General features: G+C 45.7%; 1 pseudogene; it reads right to left on the bottom strand.

Annotated features, from left to right (window-relative positions):
• Nucleotides 1-14,606: 14,606 nt before the first annotated feature.
• On the bottom strand, nt 14,607-15,737 carry LOC145530040 (cyclin-dependent kinase 4-like; annotated as a pseudogene).
• Nucleotides 15,738-16,346: the final 609 nt, after the last annotated feature.

Genomic DNA, 16,346 nt, shown 5'->3' on the forward strand with positions numbered 1-16,346 from the left:
TTCACAGGATGGTGAAGGAGATGGCCTGTTGATGAAAACCAGTCATCTGCAGGCCTCCCGTAACCCTTTGGGTTGCACGTGGGTCATTTCCTGTGCGCTAATGACAGAGAGATCTAACCTCTCCTGCCATCATTCACCTGTAGCCTGAAAGCCCAGCTCTCTGATGCGGCATCTGAGGCTTCTCTCAACATGTCCTGCCTTCCTGGGGATTCCTCTGCGACATGCCATCTGCCTCTGACACCTCTACTTTCAAGATCCTTTTGAGCCTGCCTGGAATGCAGCCTACTCACTTCCAAAACACACCTTCCATCTTGGCTCAACCCCATCCCCCTATCATGACTTCCCCAAGCCCATCTCAGATGTCTATGGGGTCACACCTACGTCCTTCTCACACATGGCATTTAGGTTTATCATAGGGTCACTAGATACTCCCACTCTCTGCAGAGAACCCTGATTTCTAAAGTTCCATCCTGGTGTCAACAGGCAGATGAGAGCATCTTGGGTACTCAGGGAAAGCCCACTCCCTGTACGGCCACCCAAGCTGAGTCTTACCTGCCAGACCTAACTGAGCTGGTGGAGACAAGGGTCCTGGGTCCTGAAAAGCTCACAGCAGCTCTAATGCAAGGGTTCAGGGAGCGTCAGTGGCTGAGGGCCAGAGACAGAGGCTCTTCCCAGTCAGCCCTGCACCTGCTGCAGGGAATGAGAAGGGAAGAAGGGGTAGTTTAGGCCCCAGTGAGCCTATCTGACCAAGGCCATGGTCACAAGAGCTGTAGTCTCCAATTGCTGGCTCAAAGTTCCCTGTTTGGGGGCTTGGGCTGCCCACTCCTGAAGGAGGTGTATGTGGCCCAGCCAAGGCCATGTTGGGAACTAGGAAGTCTTGGGTGCCCTCCTGTGCAGATGCAGGGGCACACTTTAAAGCACAAAACATTTGATGTTCAGGTTGGGCTTCACCAAGGGTTCACCAGGGGTTGTGCTCATCAGACCCCGTACCCAGTCCCTCAGGGAAACCAGCCTGGGCACTAGCCCCTACTCTGGGGCAGGGCCACCGTCTCTCAGAGGACCTGGGTTTGTTCGAGAGTCACCAGAGACCAGGGAGAGGGCTCTGGAGTGGAGGCAGCTTGCACCCGTCTCCTGCAGGAGGGCTTGCTTTCCAGAGTTTTCCTGTTCAGTCTATGGGCTGAGAGTTTCTTAGGACCGGCTCCGTGCCTGGGGTCCTGACTTTTCAGCCTCCAGCCAGAAGGGACACCCACACCCTGATGGTGGGTCCCTCTCCCCTGATTCATCATTTGCTGCTCACACTTAGGTCAAGCACCCCCCATGTGCCAGGTTCTATGCCAGGTCCAGGGACACTGTAATGGACAAGACATTCAAGGCTCTTCCCCCTTCTGGAGGAGAGTGACATGGAGAAGCACAGAAATAAATGAGCAAGACCGCATGGGTCAGACACTTGGTAGAAGACCACGGGCCCGCAGGACGCAGGAGTGTCTGGAGGCCGCTGTTGACTGGGTGGTCAGGACACTGGAGGGAGTAGAATAAACCCAGAGTGTTTACTGGAAATTTGGGGTTTCACTTGGAGCAGATGTTCCAAATCCAAGGAGGCTGACTTAGCCCGGCCAGGACCCCTTCTTTCAGGGTGTCCAAGAGGGGGCCTGCTCTCCTGGGAAGGTCGGGGCTGCCCAGAAAGGCCCGGGAGACATGGAAACAGCTAAGGAGAGCTTTAGGGGAGACGGCGATGAAGGCAGCAGAGCCCTGCAGGAAGGTGGTGGGCAAGGCCTACGGGGTCAAACAGGCCTGAGCCGTAATCCTAGCCCACTCAGCACAAGGTAGCTCAACCTCTCTGACCCCGTTTCTTCTCTGTAAGATGAATGGGTAGAGACTTGGTCCAGACTTGGCTTGAGGACTGAACGAGATAACATTAGGCACAGCGCCCGGCATAGTGCCTGCTCCCTGAGACGCAGTGTGAAACGTGTTATCACCCGGCAAAGATGGCCCAGGGTGGGAGCCGGTAGACCCTGCAGCCCAACTCCTAAGCCCTGTCTGTAAGATGGGGAGATTCATGACCCAGCCTCTGTGGTGGACCTGAGTGCCCCCAGAGCAGGCCTGCCTCTCACAGTGTGTTGAGTCTGGGGGTGGACAGGGACCCACGATTCAGAGAACACCGACAACCCCACTGGTAGTCTTTCTGTTGACAGAGACGCTATTATTGCAGAAACAGCAGTTTCCTGACCAACAGTGTGAGCGCAGAGGCCACCCCAAGACCTGGTTTTAGCAAAGTGCCTCTAGCCTGAGTTTCTCCAGAGTCCTGATGCCTCAGCTCCCAGAGTCAATGTTCACCAGTGAACTCAACAGCCAGCAGCAGTGGTGATGGTGAGGCGACTGAGGGAAGCAATCTGGCCGTGGAAGGAAGTACCAATTCTGAAAAGCCCTCAGCCCAGAGGACCTCCATGTCAGCCTCCCTTGGAGCCAGGCTTCGGCTTTGCTGCAACACTCTGCGATCACTGTCCTAGAGAGACCTGGAAGCCGGGAGCCAAGTAGGGAGGCCCTCTGAGATACTCACCCTCTCCTTCCAGTTTGCACAAAGCTCACGCAGGGGCTCCCTAGTCTCCAAATGCTCTCTCTATTCCAGAGCATCTCTCAGGAAGAACCTCATCTCTTTGGAGGGCCCATGGGAGAGAGATAGGCTCTGTTTCCAAAGCTAGCCAGCTCAACAGTAGGCTTCCCAGCAGGGCAGTCAGAGACTCCGTGCCTCTGGGCACGTATTTGGAGCCTCTCGGGCAGCTTTCTACGTTTTCCAGAGAGACACAAGAAGCCCACAAAGCCAAGCCTCCCTGCCCAAAGCTGCACAGGATCCTAGGCTCTGAGCCTCCAGCATCTCCTGGGTTGCAGGCCTTCAAGGCCATCCAGGTCAGCCCTTTGCAAACTTTCATCGATAGAACCTTTTCTTAAATAAAATCCAACCTAGACATCAATTCGATCAGTCGAACATGAGGAAGGGCAAGAGTGGGCGTGGTGCCCTGAGCCCTGGCCATCCTGTCCTGAGACTCTCCCCCTCAGCAGAGTCCCGGAGCTCCAAGGAAGGGAAGGAAATCTCTGATTGAGTTTCAGCCCAGAGCACCAGTGCCCAGCTCTAGGAGTAAGGAAACCGAGGCTGTGGGGCAGAGCGTGTGGGGAGACTGCTCAGACAGAGGCAGACGTGGGTGCCCCTCCGTCCCCTGCCCCTCCTCTCTCTGCAGCGCACACCTGCTTCTGCAGCCTGCAGACCTCACGCTCCCGGGCTCCTGCCGGAACCTTGATGCATCCCATATTTCTGGTCTGACAGCCAGTAAAACTGAGCCTCCTTCTTGTAATCGCCAATTTGTTTCCCATTGGAGGAGCTGACTTTGAATGTACAGAGAACAAAGACCCCTTTGTGAGTTGCTTTTGGAAAGGGAGATGGGGAGGTGGAGAATTACTAATAATATGAGAAGCAGCAATCCCAATTATATTTTGCAACCTCTCTGGTGAATATTAAATAAAAACCACTTTATTTGGAAAACTACAGTGGAGCCAATTTTCTCCAGTCTGGACATGGAGACCTGGGGCCCAGAGCTGGCCAGCGGGACAGTTGCTGTCCAATCTGGGCAGCCAGGCCAACAGGGCCCTGATCAGCCCAGGCAAGGCGTCATACGGCAAGGCAGTAATATATTTTTTTCCAGCTGCAGGAAGTCCAACTCGTGCAAGAAGAAACTCATTTCTTTACCACTTGAAGTTGGAAGGAAAATGACTTTATCCTTTCCTTTCCCCACCTCTCTCAACCACGCGGGTCTCCCCGAGTTTCCCTGCTGTCTCTTCCTGCCAACACTCCAGGCAGGGGTGGAGTGAGAAGGGCCGGCCCGGGCGCCTGCAGGGACGGGGCGGGGCTGCAGCTGTCTCCCCGCCACTCCCGCCCCTTCCAGCACAGGGAAGGCCAGGCTGCCAGCTCCTCGCTTGCGGTTTCTCCACACACTCCATACTGTGTCAGCTGCTTGGCCTGTGCCCACATGCTCTCTTCTCTCTCAGACGAAATGCTATCCTTCCCTCAAGTTCAAGGCACATGTCACCTCCTCTGGGAAGCCCTCTCTGAGTCAGTTCTTCCCTAATCAAACTTGCCGGAAAACTCAGCACAGGGCAGTGTGGATTTGTCTCAAGTCTGCCCCCTCATCTGACTAAGGCCCTAACTGAGGATGTGATTTATCCTGGGACCAGCAGTGCCAGTCCCAGGGTCCACACGTCATAGTCTGTGAATGGATGGAGGAGAAGGTCCTAATCCTTCTTAATCCATAATGGTACTTAGAGTGGTTACGATGCTTTCAGTAGGAAACTACCTTCTTTAGGAAAACTGAGGAGCTGGTGCTAGTGGGAAGGGAATTTCATGAGATGTCTGGGTGGATGGCTTCAGGTGCAGCTTGATCCAGGGTCTTTGTCATCATCACTCCATCTCTGCCTTATCACAAACAGGCCTCCCTATTATGAACAGAGTTAGAAATAAATATCCAACCAACTTAGCAACCTCCTAGAAGGACAGACCCTCTGTCCTCATGGCTTGGCAAAATAAATGCTATGTTTGCATCAAGTCCAAGATATCTGAACACAGTATTTTTCCTCAGAAAATAAAATCTCTGGCAACTACTATAAAGCAGAGGTTTAAAGGTTTAGGTTCAGGAAACAACATGAGAGAATGTACCCTGCAGTTCAGTGTGCTACCCGGGATGATGCTGGGCATGAAAAGTCTAATAGAGTATTTTTCATCTCTTTATTAATAATTGACACATCATCTACTTCCAAAGGCATGAAATTAAAAGACGCTTGCTCCTTGGAAGAAAAGCTATGACCAACCTAGACAGCATATTAAAAACCAGAGACATTACTTTGCCAACAAAGGCCCATCTAATCAAAGCTATGGTTTTTCCAGTAGTCATGTTTGGATGTGAGAGTTGGATTATAAACAAGGCTGAGCACCGAAGAATTGGTGCTTTTGAACTGTGGTGTTGGAGAGGACTCTTGAGAGCCCCTTGGACTGCAAGGAGAGCAAACCAGTCCATCCTAAAAGAAATCAATCCTTAATATTCATTGGAAGGACTGATGTTGAAGCTGAAGCTCCATACTTTGGCCACCTGATGCATAGTGCTGACTCATTAGAAAAGATTCTGATGCTGGGAAAGATTGAAGGCAGGAGGAGAAGGGGATGACAGAGGATGAGATGGACGGATGGCATCACGGACTCGATGGACATGAGTTTGAGCAAGCTCCGGGAGACGGTGAAGGACAGGGAGGCCTGGCGTGCTGCAGTCCATGGGGATGCAAAGAGTCGGACATGCTGAGGGACTGAACAGCAGCAGCACGACACCTCCGTGTGATGTAAACCAACCAGCCTTCATAGGCCAAGCAAAGACAGTGGGGAGACCCCGCAGGCCCAGAGGGCTCCGAAGCAGTCGCTGTCTTAGGGCAAGCGGTGCCTCGTGTCAGCAAAACCGTGACGCCCTCCTCACAGGGTTAACATCTTTCGCTGGAATCTCCTGCTGGTTTGTTTGTGAATAGTCTTGGTAGTATGGTTCTGTAACAGTTATAAACATAAGGGGGTTAAGCTTGCTTACAAGTTTTTATGTATTTAAGTAACATTATAAGCAAAATAATTTAAGTCAATAGTAGGGAATCAGACCAATCTTTCCCTCTAAAATGGAAGTTTAAGAAACACTGTGATAAAATAATCAATCCTCTCTGAGGTATTAATAGCCAATAAATGACTTAAGGAAGAGGTGGCCTGGAAGAGGGTCGAAAACTCAGGAACAGTCTGAATTTGAATGCACACTCCTTTCTGATCTCAGACCCGGGGAAAGTGTCTGTGAGCCAGTTTCCACCTCTGAAAAGCAGAAAACCAGTAATGGTTAGGCGATCTCTCTTCTCCAGGCATCATCTTTCTCAAGATGGGCCGGCTGTACCCAAACTCCCATGCAGAAGCACTTTCAGCCAAGAAAAGCCTTTCTCCAGTGGGAGCTCCAGCCCCCTGACGTGCAAGATAGGAAAGCACTTGGCTGAGGCCTGAGGGGCAGTGGCTGCCCAGACCCAGCAGGGCCAGCTGCCTTTTCCACTGCAGGCCCAGGACCCCACCACCAAGCTTTCTCAAGTCCAAACCAAAGGGTGAACTCAGCCTTATTCACTCTCGCCAACACTAGCAGAAAGAGGAGCTGCCACCTGTCACCGCTGGGGCCAGCTTGGAACAAGCAGAAAGACTCAGCAGGTATGCCTCCTAAGTAGAAAGGACCAGCTGACCTGGGCTGAGGGCAAGGAGGTCAGCGGTGCCCACATGAGATCCAAGCCCCTACTCTCGGCCAACAGCCTACCAACCTCTGAAGTGCCCGGTGTGAGGCAGGTGAGCTGGGCTGGGCCCCAGAAGCTGGGGTATTTGGGCTGTGGTCTTCTCAGTGAGGCCCTGCAGTTGCCCACCAGCTTGACTCCCTTCAGGACCCCCCAGTTCACTGGCCTTGTTGTTCATCCTGGACATTTTGGGCCCGGTGTCCAGGGTCCACCCACCAGCAGCTGGCAGGCTGGACTGACAAGGCCAGGATCTAAATTGTTTTACTTTTCAGGGTTTCCCCCACCAAAGTGAAGGCCTCTGTTTAACCAGTGGCCACTAGAAATAAATATGTAAACACTACATTTGTACGGCGGTGCCAGATTATGCCTCAGAGGCATGCCATCTTCCTCAGCTACCCAGGCCCAGTGACACCCTCGTGCCTCCAGGATGACTCAGTAGGCCTGGCCCAGTAGGAGGACAAACTCCGTGATGTCCATCCACACCCATAGTCCCCAGTGTCTGGGAGAGCAGTAACTGGTTACAGAAGGTTAGAAGACCAAGAGACGGAACGTGTCTCCAGAGCATTCTCCCCACACTGGGGTGTGGACATCCCCAAGAAATACCCTGACCTTCCACCATGTCCTGGGTTTGCTCCAGCCTTGCAAAACTTGCCTGGCCACAGCCAAGACCAGACACCACTCATAGCAGGGGGTCCTGGGCAGGGACTGCTGGGCCTTCCAGCTGGGAGAGAGCCAGCCTGGAGAGAAGAAAATCCCCGCCCTGCCAGAAACCGTCTGCCGTCTCCCAACCCTAAGATGTTCAAATGCAGCTTTCCTGCTAGGAGGCCAGGCAGTGGGGCGGGAAGGCCCCACTTCAGCATCTGGGATGAGAGACAGAACCAGGAGAGGAACAGAGAGACAGAAAAGAGATGAAGAGAGATGCAGAAGGGAGAAAGAGAGACAGAGAGAGAAAGAGAAAAGAGAACTCTCTGACTTCTCTCAGACAGGATGAAGGTAGCCGGGAAGCAGAGAAAGGTGACCTCTTCAGCCCCGGAGCTGCCCTCCCACAGGACAGGCTCTGTGTGGGAACAGAACTACCGAAGCCCCACTCCCTTTGGCTGGCTATGCTCAGGAGGGCTTGCTGGGCGACCTTCTCTCCAAATGTAGTTGCATCTAGATGGCAGGATAGAAAGAAGCCGCTACAAAGAAGCTGTTGCATGCCAGGTACCTACAGCCTTGGGCTGCACCATGAAATTAGGTTTTCAGTAGGTCTGTGTTGTCAGTAGAACAAATGGTTCCACTGTATTCTTGTGGACTAAACCAGTATCAGTTTGTGACTATATTGAAAATACACCTCAATACTTGGAATCATGTTTTCATCTGTCTCTTGTTTTCTTTTACTTTTTCTTTCTTTCCTTTTTTTTTTCTCATGTATTTAAGGGCTCAAAAGATAAAAGTGGCCAAGACTTGCCTACCTGAGGTCACCTGGTGAGCTAGTGTGGCTCTATAAGTGCTCAGGCTCAGACCATGACAAGGTTCCTATGGACCCTGGCACGGGCCCCAGGATCATGCAGCAGCCTGCTGCATGCCTTGATGCGCAGACCCTCACAGGTCCTTCTCCCTTAGGAGTCTCTGAAACCAGGACCTTGAAAACCAGGGTGCCCTGGGAGTGCCAGCTGACTGAGGTTATTAGGAGGACCACCTACTTTGGGCTGAGGATAAAGGAAGAAAGAGGCTCTAAGCCAGGTGTCCAGCCCGTGTAGGAGGACTGGCCCAGTTTTCCAAGGCAGCACCAACTTTGGGCAGGTGTTGTTGGTAGCACTGAGGCTTAGCTGGGATGTGGTATCCTTGAAGGGTGTCCCTGTCTCTGACTTAGCTGGGTATTACTACTGAAGGGTGCTTCTTGTTCTGTCTTCTTCCACTGTCTAGAAACATCTTGAAAGAATCATGGTGATGGAAAGTAATACTCCGCCTTGTTATCATCCCATAATATGACATACTGGCATATTTTTATCCCATCTGACATTTACAACAGCCCTACCTCCTTTCCACTCACACTTTTCTTTGTGCTGCTCTTCAAACACACCAAACACTTTTCTGCCCCAGGACTTTTGCACATGCTTTTCTCCCTGCTTTAAATACTCTTCCCCATGTTGCATTTCCTCACTTCATTCAGGTCTCTATCAAATCGTCCCTCCTCTAAAAAAGACTTACTTCACAGTATTATGTAATCCATGTGTAATCCAGGAGAGTTTCCTTGTTCTTAAGAGAAACACACTGATGTGTTTAGATACTGCTGTGAATTAAAAATGGCAGCAGATTTTTAAGATTCTTTGCAGCTTCTTCCATCGAAAGTTATAATTATTTTCTCACCCTTCTACTCTGGGCCAGCGTGTGACTTGCTTTGACCAAAGTGTGGTGCAGTGATGTTGTCTGACTCCAAGCTAGAATTCAAGAGATTTTGCAGTTTCCACTCTCATCCCTTTGGAACCCAGGTACCTGTGAGGAAACTCAAGCTGGTCTGCTGAAGAGGTATATGGAGGAGAACCAATGTGCCAGACCAACAGTCCCACCAGAGGTGGTGAGTGAGACTACGTGGTGGCTTGTTAGGACTATCTAACCAAAACAAGAGGAAGAGTCAAGGTTTGCAACTTAAATTTTTTGAAATAAGTTATTCTAAAATTTTTCTATAAGAAAAGAAAGATGAGTTTTCAATAAGAAAGAAAAGACAAACTCAAATAAAATATCAGAGAGCTATATCTCTGGTCAACTGACTTTCACTAAGCATGCCAAGATAAATTGATAGGGGAAAGAATAGTCTTTTCAAAAAAATGATGTTGGGACAACTGGATAGGCATCAACAAAAGAATGAAATTGGACTCTTAATTCCTACCATATAAAAATTAACTCAAAATGGATCAAAGACCCAAATGTGAAAGCTATAAGTGAAATATTCTTAGAAGAAAAACATGCATAATTATTCCTGATCTTGTACTAGGCAGTGATTTCTTAGATGTGATACCACAAGCAACAAAAGAAAAAATAAATCAATTGGCCATCATCAAAATTAAACACTTTGTGTTTCAAAGGACACCATCAACAAAGCAAAAAGACAATACAAAGAATGGTGAGAATATTTGCAAATCATATATCTGACAAGAGAGTCACTTCTAGAATATATAATAAATTCTTTAAAACTCAATAATAAGGCAAATAACTTGATTTTATCAAAGGATTTAATAGATATTTCTCCAGAAAAAGGTATATAAATGACCATTGAGCATTTGTATGTAAAGATGCTTGAAAAGATGCACAAAAAGGTAAACATGATTAGTCATTAGGGAAATGCAAATTAAAATCACAGTGAGAGTCTGTCTCATACACAATAGAATTACTGTAATGATTTTTTAAAGGCAGACAATAGGTATTAACAAGGATGTAAAAAATTGTAATACTTATACACTGCTGGTGGGAATGTAAAAATATGTAGCCACTTTGGAAGACAATTGGGTTGTTCCTCAGTAAGTTAAACATAAAGTTATCATATGATCCATAAATCCCAGTCTTAGGTATATACCCAAGAAATGAAAACCTATGTTCATAGAAAATCTTGTACATAAATCTTTACAGTAGCATTATTCATAATAGCCAAAAAGTAGAAACAACCAAAATGTCTGTCAATTAATGGGTGGATAAACAAATTGTGGTATATCCAGAGGTGGAAAATTATTCAACCATAAAAGGGAGGAAAGTACTGTTAATTGCTACAACATGGGTCAAGTTTGGAAATATTTTGATAAGTGAAAGAAGTCAGACATGAAAAGTCACATATTATGTGATTCTGTTTATACAAAGTGCCCCAAATAGGCAAATCCATAGACATATACATTAGTGGTTTTCAGGGACTTGAAAGATGGAGGAAATGAAGAATGACTGATAATGACATACAGTTTATTTTTCCAGTAATATAAAAGCTCTAGAATTAGACAAATGATAATGGTCATACATTTTCAGTATACTAACTACCACTGCTTTAAATGCTTTAAAATGATGAATTTTATGGTATGTGAATTATATTTTCATTTAAAAACTCAAAACATCTGGAAAAGATTAAAAAAAAACTATGCAACTACTAAAATTTCTATAATATTTAACTTACTTGATTAGTTCTTTGTTTTATTTGTTCCTTCCTAATCCATATACATTTTATTCCCTTTTCTTATCTTATTGAATTAGCTAGTACTTCCAATATAATGTTGAAAAAGTGTGATGAACACACTTACAGTCTATTAATCTTCAACAAAGGAGGCAAGAATATATAATGAGAAAAAGACAGTTTCCTCAGCAAGAGGTGTTGGGAAAGTTGGACAGCCACATGTAAATCAATGAAGTTATAACACATCCTTCCGCTATACACAAAAATAAACTTAAAATGACTTAAAGACTTAAATATAAGACATGAGACCTCAAACTAGAAGAGAACATAGTCAAAACATTCTCTGACATAAACTGTACTAATGTTTTCTTAGGTCAGTCTCCCAAGGCAAAGGAAATGAAAGCAAAAATAAACAAATGAAACATAATCAAGTTATGAGCTTTTGCACAGCAAAGGAAATCAAAAATAAAACTTAAAGACAACCGACAGACTGGGAAAAAATATTTGCAAATGATGTGATTGACAAAGGCATAACTTCCAAAATATACAAACAGCTCTTGCAACTCAACAACAAAAAAAGACAAGCATCACAATTGAAAAATGAGCAGAAGAACTAAATAGACATTTCTCCAAAGAAGACCATCTGTATAGATGGCCATCAAGCACTTGAAAAGATGCTTAATGGCTGAGTAATATTCCATTGTGTATATGTACCACGGTTCTACTGAGATGGATGAAACTGGAGTCCATTATACAGAGTGAAGTAAGCCAGAAAGAAAAACAACAATACAGTATACTAATGCATATATATGGAATTTGAAAGATGGTAACGATAACCCTATATGCAAGACAGAATAAGAGACACAGATGCATAGAACAATTTTATGGACTCTGAGGGAGAAGGTGAGGGTGAGACGTTCTGGGAGAATAGCATTGAAACATGTATATTATCATATGTGAAACAGAACACCATTCCATGTTCGATGCATGAGACAAGGGCTCAGGGCCGGGGCAATGGGATGACCCAGAGGGATGGGATGGGGAGGGAGGTGGGTGGGGGGTCCAGGAAGGGGAACACATGTAAACCCATGGCTGATTCATGTCAATGTATGGCAAAAACTATTACAATATTGTAAAGTAATTAGTCCCCAACTAAAATAAATAAATTTATAAAAAAAAAAAAAAGATGCTTAATGTCGCTAATTATTAGAGAAATGCAAATCAAAACTACAAAGAGGTACCACCTCACACCAGTCAGAATGGCCATCATTAAGAAGTCTACAAATAACAAATGCTGAAGAGGATGTGAGGAAAAGTAAACCCTCCTACACTATTGGTAGGAATGTAAGTTGGTACAGCCACTGTGAGAAAAAGTATAGAGATTCCTCAGAAAACTAAAAATGGAGTTGCCATATGATCTAGCAATCCCATTCCTGGACATATATCTGGGAAAAATATAAAAAGATAAATGTACCCCATTGTTTATAGCTTATAGCAGCATTATTCACAATAACTCAAGACATGGAAGCAACCTAAATGTCCATCAACAGATGAATGGATACAGAAGATGTGGTACATATGTACAACGGGATATTACTCAGTTATAAAAAAGAACAAAATAACACCATTTGCAAAAACATAGATGAACCTAGAGATTATCATACTAAGAGAAAGAACACCATAAGGTATACCTTACATGTAGAATCTCAAATATGACACAAATGAACTTTTATGAAACAGAAACAGACTCAGACATAGAGAACAGACTTGGGGTTGCCAAGTGAGATAGGGAGCGGGAGAGAGATGGAGTGGGATTTGGGGTTAGTAGATGGAAACTATGGTACATAGAATGGATAATCAACAAGGTCAGAATCCGCCTTCCAGTGCAGGAGACACGGGTTCAATCCCTGGTCCAGGAAGATCCCCCAGAGAAGGAAATGGCAACCCACTCCAGTATTCTTGCCAGAAGAACCTCATGGACAGAAAAGCCAAGTGGGCTACAGTCCATGGGGTCACAAAGAGTTGGACATGACTTAGCGACTACACAACAACAACTGTATAGCATATTCACTATTCTGTGATAAACCATAATGGAAAAGAATATTAAACAAGAATGATAAATAAATGTAAATGTATTATGTATCTGAATCACTTTGCTATACAGCAGAAATTAACACATTATAAATCAACTATATTTCAATAAAATTTTTTAAAATGACAAAGGAAAAGTGTGGTGAGAGGTGACTTCTTTGCCTCTTTCCTAATCTTAGTGGGAAAGCTCCTAGCTTCTCACCCTTAAGTATGATGTTACTGTGGGGTTTTTATAGATTTTTTTAAGTTAAGTTGAGGAAGTTCCCTTCTATTTATAGGTTTACTAGGAATTTTTATCATGAATCATCAAATGCTTTTCTGCATTTACTAATAAGATCAAGTAATTTTCCTTTTTTAGCCTTTAGCCTGTTGGCATGATTACATAATCGATTTTTTAATGCTGTATCAACTTTGCATATCTGGGGTAAATCCCACTTGATCATGTTGTATATAATTCTTTTTCTACATTGTCAGGTTTAACTTGCTAACATTTTGTTGAAAATGTTTGCATCTCTGTTCATGAGACATATTTCTTTTATTGTCTTTGATGGCCTTGGTTTTAGGGTAATGCTGACCTCACAGAATGACTGGAAAATATTCTCTTTGCTTCCATCCTCTGAAAGAGATTGTAGAGAATTGATGTAATTTCTCCCTTGAATATTTGAATTCACTAGTGAACTCAGGACTATTGCTTTCTGTTTTAGATTATTAATTATTGATTCATTTTCTAACAGATAAAGGCCTGTTCAGATTATCTATTTCTTTTTGTGTGAGTTTTGGCAAACTATGTCTTTCAAGAAACTGGTCCCTTTCAACTAAGTTATCAAATTTGTGGGCATAGGGTTGTTCAAAGTATTCCCTTATTATCCTTTTAATGTCCATAGGATCTGTAGTGATGTCCATTCTTTCATTTATTAATAATCCTCTCTCTTTTTTTCTTAATTAACCTGACTGTGAAGTGAAGTGAAAGTCGCTCAGTTATGTCTGTCTCTTTGCAACCCTGTGGACTGTAGCCCACCAGGCTCCTTCATCCATGGGGTTTTCCAGGCAAGCATACTGGAGTGGGCTCCCATTTCCTGCTCCAAGGGATCTTTCTGACATAGGGATTGAACCTTGGTCTCCTGCATTGCAGGCAGACTCTTTACCATCTGAGCCACCAGGGAAGCCTAGACACATCAATTTTGTTGATCTTTTCAAAAAAGCAGCTTTTGAGTCCATCTTTTCCTCTATTAATGTCCTGTTTTCAATTTCATTGATTTCTTTTTTGTTTGTTTGTTTCATTTTTCCTGCGTAAAAGACAATCCCAATATCAAAGTATAAGGAAGGGAGAACAAGGGACATACCCCTTGGTTTAAGGACGCAGTGGGGCAGAGGAAGAATAAGCCTCCAAAGGAGGGGTGGGAGGGGAACATCATTACAGCAGCAAAATATTCTCTGTAAAAAGTTGGAGGAGTCTCCACAGCCTCAGAGATGGAGGAGGTAAAGGTCACCTTCTCAGTGAGCGCTCTCCACTCACATGTTCTAAGGAAGGGGAATGTCTGCGTCTCTTCTCTTGGTTCTTGTATTGCTGATTCTGTTCGTGACGCCAATTGTCTCTCTGTATCTCACTGTTCGCACCTTTTGCTGGACCCAGGGTAGGCAAGGCGTGAGCTAAGAGGCTGGAAGAAGACTCAAGGAGCCCTGCAAACTGCAGACACGTTTATTCCCTCCTGGCTGACGCAGCAGCCGCGGCAGTAGACAAACGATATTCTCTCTTCTCGTGGCTGACCCAACAGACACAGCCCTGATGCAGCAGTAAGGCTGCCGCTTTTTGGGTGGAGCTCATACAGAATTAGGGCTTCCTTCACAGCTCAGCTGGTAAAGAATCCGTCTGCAATGTGGGAGACCTGGGTTCAATCCCTGGGTTGGGAAGATTCCCTGGAGAAGGGAATGGCTACCCACTCCAGTACTCTGGCCTAGAGAATTCCATGGACTGCATACTCCATGGGGTCACAAAGAGTTGGACACGACAGAGCAACTTTCACTTGGAAAGCGTCCATTCTGTTGCTCACTCTGGGTTACCTTCTGCCTTGTGTAGATAAGAGTACTGTAGGGCTCAGAAGGCAGAGATCCACTTGTGTAGATTAAAAGTCAACAACTCCAGCAGCAGAGCAGTGCTCCAACTTCTGCATCTCAGGTACCATCAACTTCACTAGCGGGGCCCTCTGGGGGTAAAAGCCTCCTTGGGGTAGAGACACATCTTGGAGATGGTCATCCTCTTGGTACAATTTGATCAGGTCAAAGATTTTGCCTAACTGGTCAGCTTCAGAGTTTCCACAGAAGAGAAGCTTTTGATGAAACATGTCTGCAAAGGTACAGCCAACCTTCCACATGTCCACAGGTGTTGCATATGTAGACTGCAAAAGAACTTTTGGAGCACAGTACCAGAGTGTAGCAACCACAGGTGTAGTGCCATCTGGTAGCTCTAAATTCTGGCTAGGCCAAAGTCAACCAGCTTGACAGTCCCATCACTTGTCACCAGAATGTTCTCTGGCTTCAGGTCTCAGTGAACGATGCAATTGGCATGAAGGAAATCTAAGACGTGAAGTTGCTCAGTCATGTGTGACTCTTTGCAATCCCATGGTCTGTAGCTTATCAGGTTCCTCTGTCCATGGAATTTTCCAGGCAAGAATTCTGGAGTGGGTTGCCATTTCCTTCTCCAGGGGAACTTCCCGACCCGGGGATCGAACCCAGGTCTCGCACATGGCAGGCAGATGCTTTACCCACTGAACCACCAGGGAAGCCCTAAGGAAATCTAAGCCTCTTAGAAACTGGTGCATCAGACTCTTGAGGTCTCCACTGGCAAGCCTGATGAGGATGCCTTGTCTAGATATGTCCTTAGGTCTTGATCCACACGCTCAAACTCAAGGGTCACTTTGGTCTCCTGATCAGTTTGGGCTGTAGCACAGACATCAGTCAGCCCAACAAGTATGGGAAGCTCAAAAGCCTCCAGTCACTGCAGTAAGATCACCTCACAAACTATGCTGATGGCCAGGCACACTCCAGTACCTCCTCCGTAGGGGATTTTCATGTTCCTGAGGGCTTCCAAGTGGCGACTGTGGGGATTTCAGGCCTTGTACACTGTCCCATAGACTCCAACACCAATCTTAGCCACTGGCTCATATCAAGGGGTAGCCATTCTCAGACCAGAGGTGACTCTCACCCCATCTTGGGAGCGGTGGAGGTGGCCTGTCACTGGGGCCCCAGAGCCAGTTCCTAGAGCCATACCCTCAAGCTCAGGGGCAGCTGTACACTCCAGGCCCAGTCACGGACCCTGGACACAGACGAGAGCGGTCCTGTTTACCTCCCCCTCACCATGTGGCCCGCTGCCAAAGAGGCACAGGAAACTGGGTGGGGGGGGGACTCAATTTCATTGATTTCTACTCTAGTTTTTATTATTTCTTTTCTTCTGATTATTTAGATTTAACTTACTCTTCCTAGTTTCTTAAGATGGAAACTTAGTCTATTGATTTTAGGTATTTCTTCTTTTCTTATATAAACATTCAATGCTATAAATTTCTCTCTAAGCACTGCTTTGTTGTATCCCACAAATTTTGATAAGTTGTTTTCTTTTTCATTGATTTAAAATAATTTTTAAAATTTCTCTTGTGATTTCTTCTCTGACCCATGTGATATTTAAGAGTATTTCATTTAATCTCTATGTATTTTAGGAGTTTCTGGTAATTTCTCTGTTATTGATTTCTAGTTTAATTTTACTGTAACCTAACAGCAGACATTGTATGATTTC

This window comes from Giraffa tippelskirchi, chromosome 12 (genome assembly GCF_054371585.1).
Source record: "Giraffa tippelskirchi isolate mGirTip1 chromosome 12, T2T-mGirTip1v1.2.pri, whole genome shotgun sequence".
NCBI lineage: Eukaryota > Metazoa > Chordata > Mammalia > Artiodactyla > Giraffidae > Giraffa > Giraffa tippelskirchi.